The following is a 23,635-nucleotide window of genomic DNA, read 5'->3' as shown; positions in this document are numbered from 1 at the left end:
TCTACAACCAAGAAAACTTTATTCAGTAAAGCTATCATTTTGAGTTAAAGGGCGGATAAAGAACTTCCCAGACATAAATACACTAAAGGAATTTATCACCACCAAGCCAGTATTACAGGAAATGTTGGAAGGACTTCTTTAAGAAGAAAAAAACATGTATCAAAAACAGGAATGAAGAATGGTGATAACTACATTCCTATCAACAAGTACTTCAAATGGAAAAGAATTAAGTGCTCCAACTAAAAGATTGAAAGGCTGAATGAAACCCCTACATATGCTGCCTGCAAGAGACTCACTTTTAATTAAAAGACAAACAGTGACTAAAAGGAAAGGGATGGAAAAAGATATTGCCTTGATGGACCTGGAGGGTATTACACTGAATGAAGTAAGTCAGATAGAGAAAGACAAATGTCACATGATTTCACATACATGTGGAACCTAAAGAACAAAATAAACAACAATAAAAAACAGAAATAAACTCATAGATACAGAGAATATTTTGAGAGATACTAGATGGGAGGGGGTTGGTGTGATGATGGAAAAGGGTAAAGGGATTAAAAAGTACAAATGGATAGTTACAAAATAGACATGGAGATGTAAAGTGTAGCACAAGGAAAATAGTTAACAGTGTTGTAATATATATGTAAGGAAAAAAAGGCATACTATATTTAATAGGGTGATCACTTTGCAAGTTATATAGGTCTCTAATTACTATGCTATACAATTGAAATTAATATATTATTGTATGCCAACTATCATTGAAAAAAAAACTCATTGAATTATGCAATGTAAATATGAGCAAGTAATTGTCTATTATATTTCAGTAAAGCCAGAAAAAAATAAAACTACCTATAAATTGTAGCAATTTGGTGAATTATATTTTTATAATCAGAATTGAAATACTTATGTTTTTCTCCTTACCTGACCACTTCAGAATTTGGAAGTTCTTACTGTGTACACTTCTATTCATGGCAACATAGTTATTTGCATAAGTTCCATAAGAATCTGTTCTCTTTGTTACGGGACACAATTAGAAACTGATTATGCTACCAAGGCTTTGAATAGAATGCCATGTTTGAGAAAGACATGCATAGATTCAGATATGACCACATAGCTTTAAGGATCTAGTTTGACTTTGTAGGACAATAAAAAGGCCCTTGGAAAAAAATGACCAAATGCCTTGCTTATAGGGTTCCTAACAACCTTACCAGGTGAGTGAAAAGTTTACATCCTGGCAGGTGAAGGAACCTCAGAATATTTTAGGGACACCAAGAAGAGGGAAATTAACCCAAATCTAGAGTATTTCAAGTCCAATAGCAAGGATTTGGTTTGCTTAATTGATAGACTGTCAAAAGTTCAATATAGAGACTTCTTATCAAAAACTTTCCAGCAAAGCAGATTTTAAAAGGCCTAGATAATCAATTGCTAGTCTTGCTATATTTTGTAAATAATCAAAGTTTATTTTAACTAGAATTATTTTACATATAAATTTGTCTTAAATGTTTGGTAAAAATGAGGGTAATTTCAGAGAAAAAAATATATTTCAGTAGAAACTATAATACATATTTGTGGATATCAGGTTCTACCTCAGTTGTCTTTGAGGCTTTGTTTTGTTTAGTTTTTTTTTTTTTTTTTTTACCTATAAACTGGATTGGCTCCTGAATTCTCCTAGTTTCCTCAGATATTTGGCTACAACTCTATGAACTAATGTTTTATATTTTTCTCCCGCTTTTGTCTTGAAATCATTGAGAACTAAAGCTGCTTTTTTCTGAAATCCTGCAACCTGCAGACAGGCAACTTGATATAAACTTCAGAGAAGTTTATACCACAATAACTCATTTTTAACAAATCTTCATGCTTGTTGATGTAGAGCTATTTAAAAAGTTGTTAAACACCTGATAACTTCATCAGAGATATTTCAAACTGCTAAAGATGTTTTGAGCCTGACATCTAGAAATGTTCTTGATTAACTGTCCTATAAGCTCAGAAACTGGCTTATAATTTGCTCTAATCATCAACCTTTGTTTTTCTCTTGTTTCCATAGAAACGTCTCTTATTAAATACCTGATTGGTTACTTATGTCACCATTTGGGCCAATTGGGTTAGGTGTTGCCCTGACGGTAGGAGGAAAGTAGAGGGATAACGACGTTGCAGACATATAGTTAGAATTTTTCCTCGGTTCTTCCTCAATTGACGCAGTGAAGAATCACAGGTCATTGATATTTAATAGTTTTATTAAAAATACATTTTAGAAAAACTAAGAATGCCCCAAGGAGTCACATGGTCCCAGCGTTGTAACCAACACAAAGGGGAAAAATCGCTACAAAAGAGCAAATAGGCCACAAAAGGCCACCAAAAAGAGAGAGAACCCAGAAAGGCAAAAAAGACCCAGAAGTGGGAAAGTCTGCTTCATATTTGGGCCATAATGGGTGGTCCCTAAGGCATTCCTAGGTAATTGGCAAGTGAGGTCATTTGGATTGACACTAGGCAATAACCTTGCCTAGTGCACATGTGCGTACTCAGAATTTGGTCTGTTACAATTAGATTCATGAACTTCCAGGCATAGTCATGATATTATAATGATGGTATAATGAAGCTGAAGTTATGGGCAGTACTTTCTACACATGCATTTTGTAACTGGTTTAGTCCAGCAGCTTTTATGGCCTTTGTGCTCTAGGATTTGGGGTAATTTATAATGCTAAAAGGGAGATATTTCTGGTAGGTATTTAAGGAAGGTCTTCAAGGAAAGTTTCTATGATTACTGAGCTGGGCCCCTATTTCTTTGTTCCACTGCCACTCATATCTGACTAGCTACCTAACACACAATATAGGCTTAATATGGGGAGCCCACCTGCATCCCTGCCACCTGAAATGAGACACAACACTTTGTCTGAACTGACCCATTCCTAGGACTGAGCGATTATTTCGATAAAATAGAAGCAATCCACAAACTTAACTTGAGGACTACAAAACCCTTTAAGTTTCAAAAGTGGGACTGAAATGCAGTAGAGATTGCCACTCTAAATTATGCCTCTCTGGGATATTATTTAAAGTTGATTATTTTTAAGAAATAAAAAACTCAGGAAAAACCGTTAACCTTTCCCCTGCCTAAAAAAATTTAGATAGAGGGCCTGGTTCAGTAAGAGAGCTATTGTTATAGATAACTGTAGTTTAATATAAACTAGAGTGTGATAGACAAGGAGAAATCTAGCAAGGCTCATTTGATTAAAGTCCTCTCTGTGTCCCATTGTTAAAGATGACTTAGCAAACATTTGTTTTCCAAACATTTGCCTTTTCATCTCCATGTAAATTGCCTTTCTGCCCTTTGAATTCCCAAATCACAACCCTGCCTTTCTCTTTAGCTCAGGATGTCATATAAGCCTCAACTGCCTGATTTGTCTTTGGGTCTCATATTCTTATGGAACCCTCATATGTACACATGTAACAAATTTGGTTATTTTCTTATGTCAATCTGTCACATGTCAATATGAAAATTAAATCATCCAGTAAAACTAAGAGGGAAAAGAGAAAATTTCTCCCACACAAAATACTGGAAAACAATTTAGTGCTGATATTTTAAATTATAACTAATAAAAATAATCACAGTTATATGATAGCATGCAAATAAGAAAGAAAATGGATGTACTTTCTAAGTGTCAATTCATGAACTGCACTAAATGTTTTACTGATGGAATCACAAGTAATTTCAAATCAAAGTTGCTTCGGTAATAGAAATTGCATCTTAGCCTCATTTTCATCTTTATTTTTTATTAAGTTTATTGGGGTAACAGTGGTTAATACAGTTATATAATTTTCAGGTGTACATTATAATTTGACATCTATATATTCTATTGTGTCATTACAACCCAAAGTCCTTCAGCTACCATATATCATTTTCATCTTTAAATGTGTCTTTTTTGGTGGATAATGTACAAATGCTCTACAAAAGAAAGACAAAGGTATACATTCAAAAAGTTAAAGGTGGGAGTTTCAAAAAATTCAGACAAGAAAGCACTTTTTACCATCTCCAATTTTGAAATTATTTCCCTCCTTCCATTTTAGATCATATCAATATTGCTGGACAGTTAGCTGTCTTGTCAAAAAAGAATGTTGGTGAAATAGTAGGCATTGTAGAGTTAATTTTGGCTGTCAACCTAAGAAAACCAGTTATAACACTAATAAATGCTATTGTAACACAGGAGCTTTAGGCCAGGAACTTACACCTGGGATATTCCAGAAAAACTACCGGGGAAGACCACAAGAGTGTGACATGTCCTTTATTACTTACAGGATAGGGAAGCTTCAGCTGCGGCCTGTCAGAGCTTCATGAAAAGGCACCTGGCCAAAGGCAAGCAATGTTTTTATGCACACAAGCACAAGGAGGAGTAATCTCATTGGGGGAGCAGCCTCCTTCTCAGGCAGATGGGAGTAAGATGTGCTACTTGGTTACAGGAGCAGATAATGTCCTTGGGAGTAGGCAGTGCCAAAAGCTTTTTGTGTACTGCCTTCCTTGGCTGCTGGTTGGGCAGCTATCAGTCTTCTGAGTATGTGGAGGGTCTATGTTCTAAATTAACCCCACAGCTATTAATGAAAATCTACCCTGGGAAGTGAGCAGGCTCCTATATATTCAAGAATAGCTATTGGATAGATCGCAAGAAAGAAATTCTTGTAGTATGTAGTCTAGTAGTAGCAATCTCAGTGACACTTCATATCTGCATCCCCCAGTTATTCATGTCTGCTAAATGTTTTGAACATATGAGTGCCATTGAGGTGCTAATTGTTACTGTTTATTATCCTTGGCTATAAAACTGTAAAATCTGAAGAAGAGATATGTAAATGATAATTGCCGTTTATCCCTTCAAAGAAAAAACTAAGGCAATTTATCTATCCCTAATAAGTAGTTTGACAAGCCAGTTTTATCATAAACTTATTGAAAGACTGTGATCTTAGCAATGTTTCCTAATCAGTGTGCCCTGAAAATTTGAGTCATTGTCAAAATACTATATGTGTTGAAATATTCTGAGTTTCTTTATCCCTAGGCAGTTGCTTTTTTGCCAAAATTCTCGTTTCTAAAGTCACTGCTTTCAGCTTGTCTGCAATTCAGAGATAAAGCCAAACAGTTCCTTTGAGGAACATAAACAACTGAATAGGGCAATCAATATTAAAGAAGGGACCTCCAGTACAAATGTAATATGTGTTCTGGACTGAATTCTGCAAATCTAAAAGTATTTGCAAGCATTCACATCACAAATTGCATGGGAAATGCAAATTTTAAAATTAAATCAATAGTCAAACTCAAAAGTACTCAACTTTTGAGGTTGTGAAAAAGCTTTCCTCAAAAAGGTAACAAATACACATTCATATACAACGACATTCATCTTTAGATATCCAGAACATAGAGACCCTTATTGCCAGAAATTTTATTGAAGCCATAGCCTTTTTGTCCCAATATATTCATACCTGTACTGAGGTCTGAAAATAGGGTAGGAAAATATTCACTCCACTCATAATGAATTGTATTTGGAGTTGTGGTAAATTCTAGATATTTCTACAGTTCTCATGTTACCAAACTAAAGGGGATTCGTTTGCTTGAGTGCCTCAAAACCAAATGAGACATGAACATGGGTTTGCAGCAAAGAAAGCAAAGGATTATTTAAGAAAATGGTGCCAAACTCAAAGACGCAGGTGAGCTAAAGTTCAAAGGCCTGGCTCTCTGATGGCCTCTAGGAGCTAGATTATATAAGGGAAAGATCATTAGCCATGCTAGCTAAAGAAGTTGAGATTATGGGCTCTACTGATTGAGTAGGAGACAGTTGATCATTGTATCAAGTTCTCATGTCAGTCATGGCATTATTCTGCCTGGTCATGAGGGAAGGTGGCCAGTAGGGCCATTTCACTTTCATGAGTCTGGAGCTGAAACACAACTGAGGTCAAGATGTTATTTTTAATTTGACCAAAACTGTTTCTGTGGTCAACAGACTTGAAGCTTTGTTCCCAAGAATGATGCTGACCAAAACTTGATGTCCTAAGGGCTTAATGCTTAAGAGAGTGGTTGTGCAGTATGTGTAAAGATAAAAAGATAAGGAAAGAAAAGAAGTGAGTGAGTACAAGTCCAGTTTGAATCAAGGAGAAAGAAGAAAAGGAAAAGGTTGGAGTTTTAGAAAATCCAGACAAGAGAGTACCTTTTACCAACTTCAATTTTGAAATGATTTTCCTTCCTTTTATTTTAAAGAAGTCAAGTTTTTGTATGGTTATACTCACTTCTTTGTTCTGTTCCTTAACCTTGATGTTTGTTTTTATTATTTGTAAAATAATTAAATCTTAATTCAATAATTGCTCAGTATTAACTACATTTTATTAAATTATTCAGATGACCAAGATTTACTGTTTATGTATAACCCCCAATTACTAGATGCTAGGCTTATGCCAAGAATGTCCTTTTGGTCTTGGGGTGTTTTTGAACTAACCGAAAATAGGAGGTTTCTATTGTCCAGGCCATATTCCTAGATAGTTTTGGTAATCACATAATAGAATTTTTTCTAGCTTACTTATTCATCATAAACTGAAAATTATGCTGGAGGATATTTTTCTTCTAGCTGTCTGACAACCTTAAGAATAGCTTTTTATGCACAATTTGAGGAAATAATTTATCTTACAACAATAAATCTTTCTTTAGACAAAATAAAATGAAGAACTAAACATGTATTAAATGAATTGGAGGCAACCAGTTCTAATTTGGGTATTTAGAGTCTCAAAATCACCTGAATTATTCTAACTATACATCTCTGCTACTTAGGAACGGCAGTTAATTGCTTAATAGTTTTTCTTTTAGCTCAATACACCAGTCTCTAAAAGACCTAAAATCAATCTAGCATTGGTCAATGGTAAAACAATAGAAAGCTAAATGTCTTTATCATTCATATACCAAACACATATCTGGCATCACTTTTTATAAGTCATGTTGAACAATTTTCTATGATGATTAAACCACTATCAGGGAGTTTTAAACAAGACAAATGCATTTACATGTAATAGGATTCCAACTAACTGAGAAATCCTCTTCAGATGAAGCATGTTATTTAAGCACTCCCCTCAATGGAACTGTGTCCTATAGTAAAAAAAGGATGCCATATTATTTTATAACAATTTTGAGTGTAAAAAGGAGCTCTGGTATGTTACTGATATGATATGAGTCAGTAATCATACAAATAATACTTACATATAAAAACTACTTAATATTTTCCAAAAAAATATTCACATTGCTTATCTATTTTGATCCATATAAAAGCACTGGGAAGACAAAATAGCATATAGTGTATTTTTAATTACAAATAATAAAACTCAGCTCATAGAAGAGATATGCTTTGTCCTATGTGCATATGACAGAGCTGAGACTAAACCTTTGTCTACTGACTTCAAATGTTCTTTTGTTCAGTGCAAAGGGTGTTTATTAACTGAAAGTAACATTTATTAAGAGCATAATTTGTGCCAGAAACTACTTAGATTTTTATGTGTATTATCTCATCTACAATTAATAGATGAGGAAATCAAAGCTTAGTAAAATTAAATATCTTTAATCAAAGTTATGCAATTAGTGAGAGGAAGAAGGGAAATTTTCACAATGGTCCACTGATTCCAGAGCTTGCATTTTTAACCACTTTTTATTCTGAAATTTCTTCCACCATCAAAGGAAGAATTTTATTTCAGTATGGTTAAATAAATTTCCTCTTTTCATCACAATACCTTACAGAACAGACAGGTACCCCTCAGTTAAAAACTATACAATACGTATTGTTGCTACTTCTCAGTTTTCTCTCCTAAATATTCTCTAAATCTTTAAATTACATTTATCACTCTTTTAATTATTTTCAATTTTTATAAACTAAAACCTACAAGTTGTCCTTGTTTCTATTTATTTTTAAATAATGACTTATTTTTGATGTGTTATCTAATCATAAAGCTATATGTCCTTTATTTAAAATTCATTATTTTAATTTTTAATTTACAATTGGCATATGATATTATTTTAATTTCAGGTGTACAACATAGTGATTATACATCTATATAATTAATAAAGTGATCATTCCATTGAATCTAGTACCCATCTAACACTACACATAGTTATTACAGTATTATTGACTATATTCCTTTACATCCCCATGACTAATTTGTAACTACCAATTTGTATTTCTTAATCCCTTCCCTTTTTATACCCAGCCCCCCCCCCCGTAAATACATAGGCCCACCCATGTTATTGCAGATGTACAGATTTCATTCATTCGTTTGTTTGTTTGTTTGTTTGATTATTATGGCTGAGTAATATTCCATTGTATATATGTACCACCTTTTCTTTATACATTTATCCATTGATGAACATCAAGGTTGCCTCCAAATTTTGGCTATTGTAAATAATGCTGCAATGAACATATGGATGTTCATGTTCCTTCGAAGTAGTATTGTGGGTCTCTTTGAATGAAATACCCAGAAGTGGGATTACTGGGTCCTTCTTTATCTCTTGCTATAGCCTTTGTTTTAAAGTCTAAAAGTACTGATATAAGCACTGCTACCCAAGATTACTTTTTTCATTTCCACTTTCATAAAATATATTTTTCCATCACTTTAGTTTGTATGTGTCTTTTGATCTGAAGTAAGTCTCTTGTAGGTAGCATATAGAAGGAAGGATCTTATTTTCTTATCCATTCATCCACCCTATCTTTTGATTGAAGCAATTAATCTTTCTCATTTGAAGTACTTATTGATAGATACATAGTTATTTCCATTTTATTATTCATATTTTATTATTCATATTTTGATATTATATATATATATTTTTTTTTTTTCTTAAAGAAATCCCTCAACATTTCCTGTAATACTGGCTTGGTGGTGATGAACTCATTTAGGTTTTTCTTCTCTGGGAAGTTCTTTATCTGTCCTTCAATTCTAAATGATAGCTTTGCTGGGTAGAGTAATCATGGTTGTAGGTCTTTACTTTTCATCACTTTGAATATTTTGTTCCAATTCCTCTGGCTTGCAAAATTTCTGTGAGAAATTGACTGACCGTTTTATAGACACTCCCTTGGAGGTAACTAAGTGTTTTTCTCTTGCTGTTTTTAAGATTCTCTTTTTGACTTTAAGCTTTGGCATTTTAATTATGATGTGTCTTAGTGGAAGCCTCCATGGATTCATCTTGTTTCAGACTCCCTGGGCTTCCTGGGCCTGTATGTCTATTTTCTTCACCAGGTTAGGAAAGATTTCCATCATCATTTATTCAAATAGGTTTTGAATTCTTTGTTCTGTCTCTTCTTCTTCTGGTACCCCTATGATGCGAATGTTGGTTCACTTGAATTTGTCCTAGAAACCTCTTAAATTAACCTCATTTTTTTTCTGTTTCTGTTCTGATTGAGTGTCGTTCACTACCCCATCCTTTATATCGCTGATTTCATCCTCCACTTCATTCAATCTGTTGATTCCCTCTAATGTACTCTTCATCTCAGATATTGTATTCTTCATTTCTGACTGGTTCTTTTTTATATTTTCCATCTCCATTTTTATGTTTTCTATCTCTTTCTTAAAGTTATCACTGAGTTCATCTGTTCTTTTCTAAGTGCATTGAGCAACCTTGTATTAAATGTTTTGAACTCTGCATCTGGTAGATTGCTTGTCTCCATTTGTTTAGTTCTTTTTCTGGAGCTTTGTTCTGTTTTCATTTGAGACGTGTTTCTCTATCTCTTCATTGACCACCTTCTTGTATTTGTTTCTATGTATTAGATAGGGCCCCTAAGTCTCCTGGTCTCAATAGATTGGCTTTATGTAGTAAGTGTCCTGGGGGGCTCAGTGGCACAGTCTTCCTTGGTCACCTGAGTGAGGTGCTCCAGGTGTGTCCCTTGTGTGGGTTTTGTGTGCACTCCTGTTGTAGTTGAGCCTTGGTTGCTGTTTGCACATCAGACCCTTGGGCTGATTGGTTGTGAGGATTGGCCAGTGAAGGGGCCAATACTATGGAGCAGGATTTACTATAGCAGGGCTCTGTTGCCTTCCCAGTCTCCCCTTTGTGTGTCCTTCTCAGATGATTCCCTGGGTGATGTTCTGGCTCTGGTGCCAGTCAAAGCAGGCCACTGGATGTGCCAGCTCCTGGAAGGGTCCCAGCTGCAGTCCAAGTTCAGCCACAGCCTGTGCATCTCCAGGGATACCTGGTAAGAATCTATTAATGGCTGCCACCTGTGCTGGACTTATGGGTGTCTCAAGAGGTCAAGCCAGGAATGAGACCAGCTGCAGCTATTGCTGGGATGGAGATGCTCAGCAAGAGGTACGGGACATGCTGAGGCCAGATGCTGCTTCTTTCAGTTTTGTGAATCTTTGAGAGGTTTTAGGAAAGTTCATAGCATGAGCCAATATAGGCCATTTGTATGAAATAAACTACTAAAGGCAGCTTGAATGGGCTTGCAAGTTGGGAGAGGCAGGGTCTCAGGGAATTACCTGGGCAGAGTGACCTATATTTACCATGTTGCTGGAGCTCAGATATAGTGGTCACCTGCATCTGCACGTTGAGAGGGCAGGGGGATCAACAAAAGAACAATGGATACTATCAGAACTTCTGTCCAAGAGAAAGTCACCCCTCCAGCCCTTGCTCTAAAGCCAGACAACTCAGCTCCTCCCCATGTGTCCCTGGTACTCCTCAAACAGCTGCTCCAGTGTCAGAGCTTAGAGTGAGTGAGTTTGTCAGTGAATAAGTTCACAGGCAGGCCCTTTTAGAGGGCATCTGTTACTCCAGCCTCTCTCAATCTCACTCAGCCACAGTTACAGTTGGTTTTCACAGCTCAAGTTTTTGGGGGACTTCTCTTCTTGGCACTAGAACCCTGAGCTGGAATTCTCATTCTTCCAGGGGACACTTTTGCAGCCAAGATTACAGTCCCAATTCTTGACCGCCACACGTAGTTGTGAGACCACCCCTTTCTACATCTCCACCCCTCATACAGGCCTCAAGGTGACCTCTTATGTATGTCCCCAATTGTAGGACCCTTGTTTAGACAGACCTCAGGCAACTCCCAGTGATTGTTGTTCTATAGTTTCATTGTAATTTTGGTGTGGTCGTGAGAGGAGATGAGCACAGTGTCTACCTTCTACACCATCTTGACAGGATTTCCCTCCAGAAGTCCACGTATTCTTAATAAAGAAAAGAGAAAACAAAAGGAAAAGACGAAAGTTACCCCGGATACCACTAATGTAAGATAAAAGTTGTAATGGTTAATTTTTTGGATATGTAGAAGTAAAAATTAGTATTATGCTAAATGCTTTTATATATTTATCACAACAACCCTTGGAGGTAAAGCACTATTCATATGCCCATTTATAGGTAAGGAAAATGAAGCTAACATAGATTAATCTAGTTGTTAACATTCATACAATAAAAGGTAAATCAAAGATACAAACCTAGGACTGTCTCCCTGTCCAGGTATGTTTGTCTGGAATCATACTGTATATTACTGCTTTATAGTCTGTTTTTGGTCTTAAATTATATTAAAAACATTTCCCCTATTTGGTAGTCTTCGATATGACTTCTAATGGCAGGTCGATATTCTCCCCTAAGAATGTAATATAACTTATTTAAGGAACCTCCACATTTGAGGATACTGTGATTGTTGCCAATTATTTTTTTTTGCCACAACTTTGTAATGAAAGATCTTTGTGCTGCTGCACCAAACGCCAATATTACACATCTAGTTTTCTTGGAGATATGCTATCCATGCCAGGTATGACTGTGTTTGGCACACTTTTTACTCCTTTACTAAGAGAAACCCTGCCATCCCAGGCTTTCTTTATGTGGTTGTTCTTAGCCTTAGGATTACTGGTATAGTTGATTCCAAGTGCTGATTTTTAGTGATAATGATCCCCAGCATAGTAGCACACAGTCTTTCTTGATCTTCATTTTTTTCTCACCCTCACTGCTCAAAATTCATTCATTGAAACAGTCAAGTTCTTGGTTGTATGAACAGGCATGAAGACTGGCTAGTTTAAGGATAAGAGTTATGTGTTTATAGAATATTTACAGAATTCATGGAAAGAAAGAAGCTCAAGAATAATCATTAGTCAAGAGAAGTTAAAGCAGCCAAATTATGCCAGAGGAATAGTCTGGGCTGGGTTACCTCACCACCATCACCATCATCACCACCAAAATAATTCTTTTGAAAACACTTGGTGCCAGCATTTATTCTTTAAATAGTTTCTAAACTCTTCCCAATTCTTTGTAATAATCTTTTAATCTTCAGTTTCAGGTGGATGCATCTAATTTCATCTAGGTCATGTTTTCAGATACTCCTTTGCTGCCAGGGACTAAGGAAAGGAAGGTTCTTTCTTCAATAACTTCTATAGCCATCCAATCAACAGGACACAGAATGAAAAATTTCTCTCAAATGCCTAGAGCATTTGAATGTTCGGAAGCCACACAAGTGACAGGTATGTGTTCCAGTGGTATTTAAGAAATTTTTCTATCTTAAGTAGAACGGTTATGAATTGATTGCTCAGTATCTTTGACCAGTCTCATTTCTTTGTTTCATACATTGCAAAAATCTCACGAGCTTGTGGCTTGAGAATGTTACCTTTCTCTAAGTTTCTGACTTGATACAGTGTACCCTCTAGTTTTCATGTTATTTGCAACTTCTCACAGGCATTGCAAAGTACTTTAAAATGTTCACATTAAACAGATTAATAAAAGTAAAACACAATGCACTATATGTATAATAATATCTGGAGACAGTATGAGAAATCTAAATTTGAAGAGGCCTTTTGTAAAATGAGGCCTTGGCCAAATTGTCCCTTCTGCACAAGCCTCTGCTCAACTCCCTCTTCTTCCACTGACTCTCACCAATAGACTATTTTCCTTTAATGATTTAAGTTACGTATGCAGGAAGGATCCAAGAAAGAAAGATTGAATGCCTTTATTCATGCTATACTCTTTCACAAAACCTTCTGTACACGTATTAATTCATGGGGTCCTAGAATGTCTCTAATATTGGGGCAAAGTCAGGCCAATGTTAAGTGTAATGGTATGACAAACCCTAGATTTTTATATAATAAGTATTTTTCTATTTTCCCCTGTGTCACGCTAACCCTTTAAAAACATATGGTAATTCCCATAATTACTTTAAAATAAATTACGCTTTATGTGTATTAATTAAACATTTTGGTGGCTGTTAATATCTTAAGTAATTGGTAAGCTTTATTTTCTGAGCATTGTATTACTAAAAAAGACAGTTTCATTTTATGTTACTAATAAATTGGCAAAAAATACTGGTCAAATAACATTGATTAATTGAATTATTATGGAAACAAACAATTGCATGTACCTCAAGAAGAATTAAATGAGAAAACCAGGTTTGGGTATGCATTGGAAATCATTCCCAAGAACTGGTGATGGGTACAGTAATGTTATCTCCCTGTCCACCTGATTCATCATGAAACTTTCAAATCAAGATTGATTTTTTTTCTAACATTGTCTGTTACATTAATACTAAACTTTCCATTAACACAACACAATAATTGCAAATGATATTAAATACATTTTAACATGGTAACCTTCTTTTCAAAATCATCTTTCATTTTTATGAAAATATATACACCTGGCCTCAGATGCGTTATGTTTGTTTGTTTGTTTGTTTGTTGCTTTTTTAGCAGTATGCCATATCACTTAAATCCAGTTATAGAAATAAAAAAGTAATGAGCATCTATGAGTTTGATCATTTTAATTATTTGCATACAATTTATGCAATACAGGTCATCAAAAATGCAAAGCCATGATAGCACATTTATTTAGTGTAATCATTGTATAATACTAGTTACATCACTAATTATCTTAACTTCTTTATACGAACTTGTCACTTGGGGACATGAAAACAGTTTAGAGGATATCCTGCTGGGATTCGAATATCATGGACTATCAGTAACTTCTTGCACTCTATACATTCACTTTTTGAATCAATACTGCACTTGTGCACTTCTCTTTCACAACCAACCAAGTATCTTGAGTTTACCATTTGGACTCCTTCTTCCTGGTCAACTTGATGCACTCAGGCCTGATATTGGTCTGATATTGGATCCAAGCCTTATTCTCTTCTGCTAGACAAAATAAAATCCTGACCACACATTAAGGTCATCATATCTATTTCCACTTACCCAAGCATACACATTCACATTTCACCTTCTAGTGGATGTATTATTGGAAGGGAAAAATCCAGAAGGAAAACAATAATCTTTTGATATTTATAGAGAGTCCAAATCGTATGCAATTCATAGCTAGCTTATGGGAAGAGATGAATGTTTAAGATTTTTGGTAGGTCTACTAGTGACCAGTGCCTGAAAACAGAATATTTTAGGTATGACTTGAAGAAAGATTATTAATAAAGTGACTGACAAAGTTTAAGAGTGAAGCACAGAAAGCAGTGGAATGAAGGGGAAAATAGTAACAAAGTTTCAAGGTATTATGACAAGAGGAAGTAATGTTGTGAGTTCTGGGGCTATTTTTACTAAGATCATTGGTGAAAGTGAATTCAGTGCTGTGATTTGAAGTAGGCAGGTAATAAACTATTAAACTGACTTGGCCAAACTTGAATAAAGAAAAATATGAATTAATCAGTAGGTTCATTTCACCTCAATCATTTTCCTTGCTGATTGTGTCTTTCTCACTTGGTCACTGGACTTTGATTAATTTTCTGCTACTTTATTATTTTCAGGACCTCAAGTGTGTTGCTTTTTACTAGACACAATTGCTAGTTCTCACCTGACTATAATACTTGTCCTTGTGAAAAATCATTAATGTTTTTAATGTCTTTAGGGTAAGATTTCAGCAGAATTGTATCCTAGAAGAATGTTTTCATCTCATATGATGTATGGTTTGAATGTACTAGGAATCCCAAATATTTCTGGGTAAAAACTGAATAGATCCACTTTTAGAAATTATATAATTTATAAATTAGGTAATCCATTCCTCATATTTTTTAATCAATTATTTTATTTTCTTTGGAAAATATGTGCGTTTAACCTGGACACATAGTGATATTTTATACCAATTATGGTCATTACTAGTAAGAATCATTCTCTGTCTACTTCACAATAAGTATATGCAAAGTCAAGTAATTTGTCTTTCCCCAAATCTATTTATAATCTTTTAGAGTCATGAACAGAGATCATCCAAACTCTCTTAGATTTTTTCTTATCCTTTTACTCACACTTTAACCCAAAACATGCCGTTTTCAAGCTCTATTGATTTTACTACTAAAATCACATGTGCACATGTACCTCCTTCCATCTGCCCTAGTTTAAGTTCTCACTATCTCCTACTTGGATTATTTTCTGCTTCCTATCCATTGTTCATGGAACTGCTAGAGAGACCTTCACAAACAGTGATCTGACCAAATAACTCTCAAATCTAAAAGTCATCGAGCTACTAATATTTTTACAGCTTTCTAATATGGCCTACAATGTCTTTCAAATCCTTGGCTCTCGCCTGCTGCCATCACCCTAATATAGAGTCTATTTCACCAGGCTCAATTTTCTTTTAGCCACCTAAAGACAGTTCTAGAGTCTGAACCAGACTCTAGAATAGAGGTAATATCTGTATCATTATGGAAAACACCATCATTTATATAATAATTTTCCCAATACAGGGAAGCACTGGCAGTCTTTCAACTTATTTCTAGGCCTATGGTATAGATTATAACTAATTATACTCTGTTTGGGTCTTATTCCATTTACCTTTTCCACAGATAAGAGCATGAACTCTCCCCACACTCTACAGGTAGTTTTTCAAAAAATCTCAGGCCTTCTTCTTTGAATTTCTCATTCCATTTCTTTCCAAAGGTACATCATGTAGTTCTGTGTGTTTTTCACATAGATGGCACAAGTAGGTGGAATCTGGAAAGCTTCAATTAATAAGAAAATACAGAGATTTTCTTTATATTATTATAAAAACTGTCTCACATTAATGATTATTCCTAATATAATTCTTATTAGAAATAGTTGTATTCTATTTAGCAGTAAAAGCCAGTCTTCCCAATAAAATATTATCTATCAATGAGCAGCTACATGGAGAATAGAATTAATAAAAACATGAGGGAGGGAGGGAGAGAGAGAGAGAGAATGAGAGAGAGAGTTTTAGTAACCTAGCCAAGATGTCACATCTAGTAAGAGTAAGAGTTGGGCATAGAACTTATACCTCCTGATTTTATTACAAAGAGCCACAGGCGAATATTAGGAGACATAAGTTCTATGCCCATCTTCCACTCTTATTAGATGTGACATCTTGGCTAGGTCACTAAAACTCTGATCTTCTCTTTCTTCTAGAAGAAAACATAGGTGATAAGCTCCTTTTTCAGTGTCTTCACAACAATGTTTTGGATTTCACACCAAAAGCAAAGGCGACAAAAGAAGAAATAAACAAGTGAAACTGTATTAAACTAAATAGCTTCCTTGTAGCAAAGGAAATCATCAACAAGATAAAAAGGCAACCTTCTGAATGGAATAAAATATTTTCAAATCATATACCTAATAAAGAGTTAATATGCAAAACATATAAAGAACTCATACAACTCAATAACAACAAACAATTTGTTTTAAAAAGTGGGCAGAAGATCTGAATAGATATCTTTCCAAAGAAGACATACTGATGGCCAACAGGTACATGAAAAGATGCTCAACATCACTAATTATCAGGAAAATACAAATGAAAATCATAAATAAGTATTATTTCACACCTGTTAAAATGGCTGTTATCAAAAAGACAAGAAATAACATGCAGAGAAAAGGAAACCCTTCTATACTGTTGATAAAAATTAAAATTGGTGCAGCATCTATGGAAAACAATGAAGGTTTTTTTAAAAAATTAAAAATAGAACTATCATATGATCCAGTAATTCTACTTCTGAGTATTTATACAAAGAAAAAAAGCATTAACTCAAAAAATATATGCACCTCCATGTTCATGTCCCTTGTGTGTACATATGAATGTTATTAATCTATAAAAAAGAATGAAAATTTGCCATTTGTGACAACATGAATGGACCTCGAGGGCCTTGTGTTAAGTAAAAAATGATTGGTAGTTCCCAGAGGAAGAGGTTGGGTACTGGGCAAAATAGGTGAAGGGAGTCAAAGGTAAGAATACCTAGTTAAAAAATAAATGTCATAGAGATGTAGTATATAGCATGGCAACTATAGTTAATAATACTGTATGGCATATTTCAATGTTGCTAGGAGAGTAGATATTTATTTTTATGTTTATTTATATACTTTATTTTTTAATTGCAACTGGCATTCAATATTATTTCATATTTGTTTCATGTATAAAACATAGTGCTTATAATTTATGCAGTGATCTCAGTGATTAGTCTAGTACCTGCCTGACCTTATACATAGTTATTACAATATTATTGACAATATGCCCTAGGCTGTACTTTACATCCCCATGACTATTTTGTAACTACCAATTTGTACTTATTAATCACTTAACCTTATTCACCCAGTCCCCTAACACTCATCTCATCTGGCAAACATCAGCTTGTTCTATATCTATGAGTTTGTTTCTGTTTGTTCATTTATTTTGTTCTTTAGATTCTACTTGTAAGGGAGATCATATCATATTTTCTTTCTCTGACTTATTTTATGTTGCATAATCTCCTCTAAGTCCATCCATGTTGTTGTAAATGGTAAGATTTCATTTATTTTATCCTTTGCCCATTTTTAATTGGATTTTTTTTGGTGTTGAGTTGTATGCACTCTTTATAAATTTTAGATATCAATTTCTTATCAGATGTATCATTGACGAATATCTTCTCTCATTTAGTAGGTTGTATTTTTGTTTTGTTAATCATTTTCTTTCTTTGCTATGTGAAAATGTTTTAGTGTGATGTAGTCTCATTTATTTATTTTTGTCTGTTTCCCTTGCCCAAGGAGATATATTACAACAAATATCACTAACATTAATGTCAGATAGTTTATTACCTATGTTTTCTTCTAAAAATTTTATGGTTTCAGATCTTACATTTAAATCTTTAATCAGTTTTGAGTTTATTCTTTTATATGGTGTAAAAAGGTGGATCAGTTTTATTTTTTTGCATGTATCTGTCGATTTTTCTCAACACCATTTATTGAAGAAACTGTCTTTACCCCATTGTGTATTCTTGCCCCCTTTGTCATAACTTAAATGACTATATGGCATGGATTAATTTCTGGGCTCTCTATTCTGTTACATTGATCCATGTGTCTGTTTTTATGCCAGTACCATGCTGTTTTGATTACTATAGCCTTGTAGTATAGTTTGATATCAGGTAGTATAATACCTCCAAATTTTTTTTTTTTTTCTCAAGATTGACATGGCTATTCAGGTTCTTTTTGGTTCCATATAAATTTTAGGATTATTTGTTCTAGTTCTGTCAAAAATGCCATTGGTATTTTGATAGGGCTTTCATTGAATCCAGAGGTTGCTTTGAGTACTATGGACATTTTAACAATATTAATTCTTCCTATCCATGAACACGATATATGCTTCTATTGATTTGTATCTTCTTCAACTTTTTTCTTCAATGTGTTAGAATTTTTTGAGTACAAGTCTTTTACCACTTTGGTTAAATTTATTCCTAAGTATTTTATTTTTGATGCTATTGTAAATAAGATTGTATTTTTAATTATTCTTTCTGATAGTTTGTTATTAGTGTATAAAACTGCAACTGATTACTGATAGTAATTTTGTACTCTGATACTTTACTGAATTAATTTATCATTTCTAATAATTTTTTTGGGGGGTAGAATTTTTATGGATATCTATATATACTATCATGTTATCTATGAATAATAATAGCTTACTTCTTCCTTTCCAGTTTGGATGCCTTTTATTTATTTTTCTTGTCTGATTGTCGTGACTAAGATTTCCAATACTATGTTAAATAAAAGTGGTGATAGTGGACATCCTTGTCATATTCCTGATTTTAAGGAAAATGATTTTAGCTTTTTACCATTGAATGTAATTAGCTGTGCATTTGTCATATATGCTCTTCATTATGTTGATGTATGTTCCCTCTATTTCCATTTTGCTGAGTTTTTATCATGAATGAATCTTGGATTTTGTCAAATGCTTTTTCTGCATCTATGGACCTGATCATATGATTTTTATCTTTCATTTTGTTAATGTGGTGTATCACGTTAATTGATTTATGGATATTGAACCAACCTTGCATCCCAGGAATAAATCCACTCAATTGTGGTATATTTAGTGTTGAATTTGGTTTTCTAATAATTAATTGAAGATTTTCGCATCTGTGTTCATTAGGGATATTATCCTATATTTTTCAGTTTTTGTAATGTCTTTTTCTGGTTTCAGAATCGGCATAATGTTCTCCTCATAAAAGAAGCTTGGGAGGTTTTTTACCTCTTTAATTTTTAGGGATAGTTTTGGAACAATATGTGTTAATTTTTCCTTGCATGTTTAGTAAAACTCATCTGTGAAGCCATCCATTCCAGGACTTTTGTATGTTGTGAATTTTTTTACTACTGATTCAATTTTGTTTGTAGTAATAAGTCTGTTTAGATTTTCTGTTTCTTCTTGACTCAGACTTGGAAGATTGTATGTTTCTAGTAGTGTATCCATTTCTTCCAGATAGTCTTATTTGTTGGCGTATAATTGTAGTATTTCTTATAATCTTTTGTATTTCTGTGATGCCAATTGTCACTTTTCCCTTTTGTTTCTGATTTTATTTATTTGGCTCCTCTCTCTTTTTCTGGATAATTTCCTTTAAAGGTTTATCAATTTTGTTTAACTTTTAAAAGAACTAGCTTTTGGTTTCATTGATAATTTGTACTGTTTTTTAGACTTTATTTTATTTCTGTTTTGATCTTTATTATTTAATTCTTTTTATTTACCCTAGGCTTTGTTTGATCTTTTTCTAGTTCTCTTAAGTGTAAGGTTAGATTGTTTATTTGAGATTATTCTTGTTTTTTGAGGTAAGCTGGTATTGCTATGAACTTCCCTCTTAGGACTGCTTTCGCTGTGTACTATGGATTTTGAGTCATAGTGATTTTATTTTCATTTGTCTCAAAATATATTTTGATTTCTTTTTGATCTCATTTTTAACTTATGCATTGTTTAGTAGTATGCTATTTAGCCTCCATGTGCTTATGTGTTTTTAGTTTTTTTCCTTGTAATTGATTTCTAGTTTTATATCATTGTAATCAGAGAAGATGCTTGATATGACCTTAATCTTTCTAAATTTATTGAGATTTGTTTTGTGGCCTAGCATGTACTCTATCTTGGAAAATATCTCATGTGCTTGAAAAAAAATGTATATTCTGCTGCTTTGGGGTAAAATGCTCAAAAAATATCAATTAAATTTATCTGATTTAGTGTGTCATTTAAGGCCACTACTTCGTTGTTGATTTTCTGTCTGGAAGTTCTGTCTGTTGGTGTCAATGTATTGTTAAAGTAACTGTATTACTATGGACTTCTTCCTTTATGTCAGTCAATATTTGCTTTAAATATTTAGGTACTCCTATGTTGGGTGAATATTTACTAAGATTATATCTTCTTGTTGAATTATTTATCATTATGTAATGTCCCACTTTGTCTCTTATTATAGCCTTTATTTTCAAGTTTATTTTGTCTGACACAAGTATTGCTACCACAGAGTTTTTTTCATTTGCACTTGCATGGAATATCTTTTTCCATCCCCTTATTTTCAGTCTGTGTGACTTTCAATATGAAGTGATTCTCTTGTAGACAGCATGTTTATTTTTTATCCATTCAGTCACCTTTTGGCTTTTTATTAGAGAATTTAATCTATTTACTTTTAATGTGATTATTATAGGTACATAGTTTTGCCATTTTATTATTCATATTTTGCCCCTCTCCTCTTTTCTTCTTAAAGAAGTTCCCTTAACATTTTTTTTTATAATATTGGTTTGGTGGTGATGAATTCCTTTAGCTTTTTCTTGTCTGAGAAGCTTTTTATCTCTCTTTCAGTTTTCAGTGATAGCCTGAATAGAATAACCTTGGTTTAAGACCTTGCTTTTCATCACTTTGACTATTCTGCACCAATACCTTCTGGCTTACAAATTTTCTGTTGCGAAATCAGCCGACAGTCAACTAGCTACCTTTCTCTTGATTTCTTAATAATTCTCTTTTTGTCTTTAATCTTCATTTTAATTATGATGTATCTTGGTGTAGGCTTCTTTAGGTTCAACTTATTTAGAACTCTCAGTGCTTCCTGAACTTGTATATCTATTTATTTTGCCAGATTAAGAAAGTTTTCAGTCGTTATCTTTGTTCAAATGAGTTCTCAATACCTTGCTCTTTGACGATAGATCTTAAAAGTTTTCATGCAAAAAAAAAAAATATTTAACATATATAGTGATGGATGTTAACTAGATTTATTGTGGTGATCATTTTGCAAATATTAAATCATTATGCTGTGCACCTAACATTAATATAATGTTGTTAATCAATTATATCTCAATGGAAAAAGAAAAATAATTTTTCATCTTCTTTTTGTTTGTCTGCCTGTTTGTTTGTTTGTTTTGAAAAAAGCCAGCGTAAAGCACTTTAACTGTAATAATAAAAATTGAAATCATATGTAGTGCATGAAGTGGGAGGTAGACAGCAATAATTTCTCTCACCAAATCACTACACAGGACAGCAAAGGAGTGGGAGGGGAGAAGAAAAAGCCAGGAGTGGGATGAGCAGCGGTGGCTAAGCATCAAAAACCAAGAGATGCTGAAGATATGATGACCGGCATCATTTTCTTAAGACAATATTCAAGGATTTGTCATAATAGCTGGGCTTTCATTGGGTGTTAAGTTTCTATAAACAGTACCTTCAATTTAAACTTTCAATTAAAGTTCTTAAAATTTAGTAAGTGGAGCCTGGCTAGTTATGAGATTATAAAAGTCCTGACTATCCATTAGAAAAACCATAGACTGGGAGGCAGAAAAAGCCAGGCCACGAAGAAGGCTTCAGATGTCCTGGCTGGCCCTGGAACAGATACCTGTAGTGTCCAACATTACAGTGAAAATGACTTGCTTTTAAAAGGCAGAGAGTTTAAGGGGAGAATGAGATGGGGCCCAGGAAGCAAGGGCTCTCCCCATTCTTACTTCAGTTTTGAGTAGGGCTCTTAATTCAACCCAAGGACATCTCTCAACTTGGAGAATAATGCAGCCTTCAATAGCGCATCAAATCTGCTATGGCTTTGCAGCACAACAGAAAGAATGTTTAATATATAATAAATAAAAAAATTCATCCCCAAAATAAAATAAAATAAAGATTCTTGCATTCTCCCACACCAATTCCTAGTCTAAAGTTATTCCATTACTTGTATTGTTAATACTTGACTAATATTTAATTGGAAACTTAGACCCAAATGACTAAAACTGAATCTTCATCCCCAAATGAAAACTAAATAAAATGTGTACTTGAGGTTTGTGGCATATAGTTTAGGTCAACATATACACGAGGATAAGGAGAAGAGCAAAACTGGGTGACAGAACACATTCAGTCGGGGTAGTTGTTTATGCAAAGAGTGTATTGGAATATCAGGCAAAGCTCCCTACGAATTCACATGTGCACATCTGGGGTCGCCAGATCCTGCCATGGCACATCCAAGAACAGGGAGCTCGGAGAGGAGGCCATTCCTATCATTCCAGTTTTCGAAGCTCCACGTCAAAGATGAGAGTGGCATTTGGTGGGATGATGCCTGGGTGCCCAGTGGCACCATAGGCATAGTCTGGGGAGATGGTAAGTTTGGCTCTCTGACTCACACTCATCTGGGCAATCCTTTCTTCCCAGCCTCGAATCACCTGTTTGCCTAGCATAAACTTAAAGAGCTTGTTTCTGTCCCGGGAGGAATCTAATTTATTTCCATCTTCAAGCATCCCAATGTAGTGTATCACGCAGGTCTGGCCATGCTTCGGGAAGGTGAGCCGGTCCCTGGGAGAGATGGTCTCCACCTGCACTCCCATGGCGGTGGCGGCGGATGCGGGGCAGGCAGGTGGTGCGATGGGCAGCATGGACCAAGACCGGACCTGGAGGTGGTTCCGTGGCTCTTCATTTTGTTTTTTAATGTAAAAAAAGTGTATTCATTTGAATTATAAAATCGCAGTTAAGTAACATGATGACACAATTATATGGGAGCATTTTAAGAGAACGAGGTTACTATTTCTTGTAAAGGAAAACGTTTTGTTTTTTTTTGTTTTTTGTTTTTTGTTTTTGTTTTTGTTTTTTAGGAGAAGTCTAATAATTTACAACTTAACTATTTTAAAAAGTATTGGAAACATTACAAAAATCAGGGAGCAATTTAATACTACAGTTGACATGTTTACCTCTTAGTATTGCCTTATGAAAAAAAAAAAAAAAGAAAAGTTTGGTATGTTAAATCGTCTTATAAAGACCTTTGTCCTAAAATTATTCTCTCATAAAAAATGCTTTAAGCAAGTTGCCTGTAATGCAACATTTAAGCATTAAATTAAAGGTCAAGAATAAGTTAATGAGAGTCATGTGAAGTTAAAAATCCCTTCATCCTGGCAGACCAATTGTCTCTTCCTCCAACTCTGCTTATTGTTCCTAACAGTGGTTCTATAAATATCTTTCGAATAACATTAATTCATGTTC

At 34.2% G+C, this 23,635-nt stretch overlaps 1 pseudogene across 1 annotated transcript; it reads right to left on the bottom strand.

Annotated features, from left to right (window-relative positions):
- Positions 1-22,542: 22,542 nt before the first annotated feature.
- LOC105299408 lies at positions 22,543-23,067 on the bottom strand (annotated as a pseudogene). The gene has a single exon (XR_896524.2). The product of XR_896524.2 is annotated as a peptidyl-prolyl cis-trans isomerase FKBP1A pseudogene (transcript).
- Positions 23,068-23,635: the final 568 nt, after the last annotated feature.

The sequence above is a fragment of the Pteropus vampyrus genome, unplaced genomic scaffold (genome assembly GCF_000151845.1).
Source record: "Pteropus vampyrus isolate Shadow unplaced genomic scaffold, Pvam_2.0 Scaffold184, whole genome shotgun sequence".
NCBI classification, from domain to species: Eukaryota; Metazoa; Chordata; class Mammalia; order Chiroptera; family Pteropodidae; genus Pteropus; species Pteropus vampyrus.
This window is presented reverse-complemented; position numbering and strand designations above follow the sequence as displayed.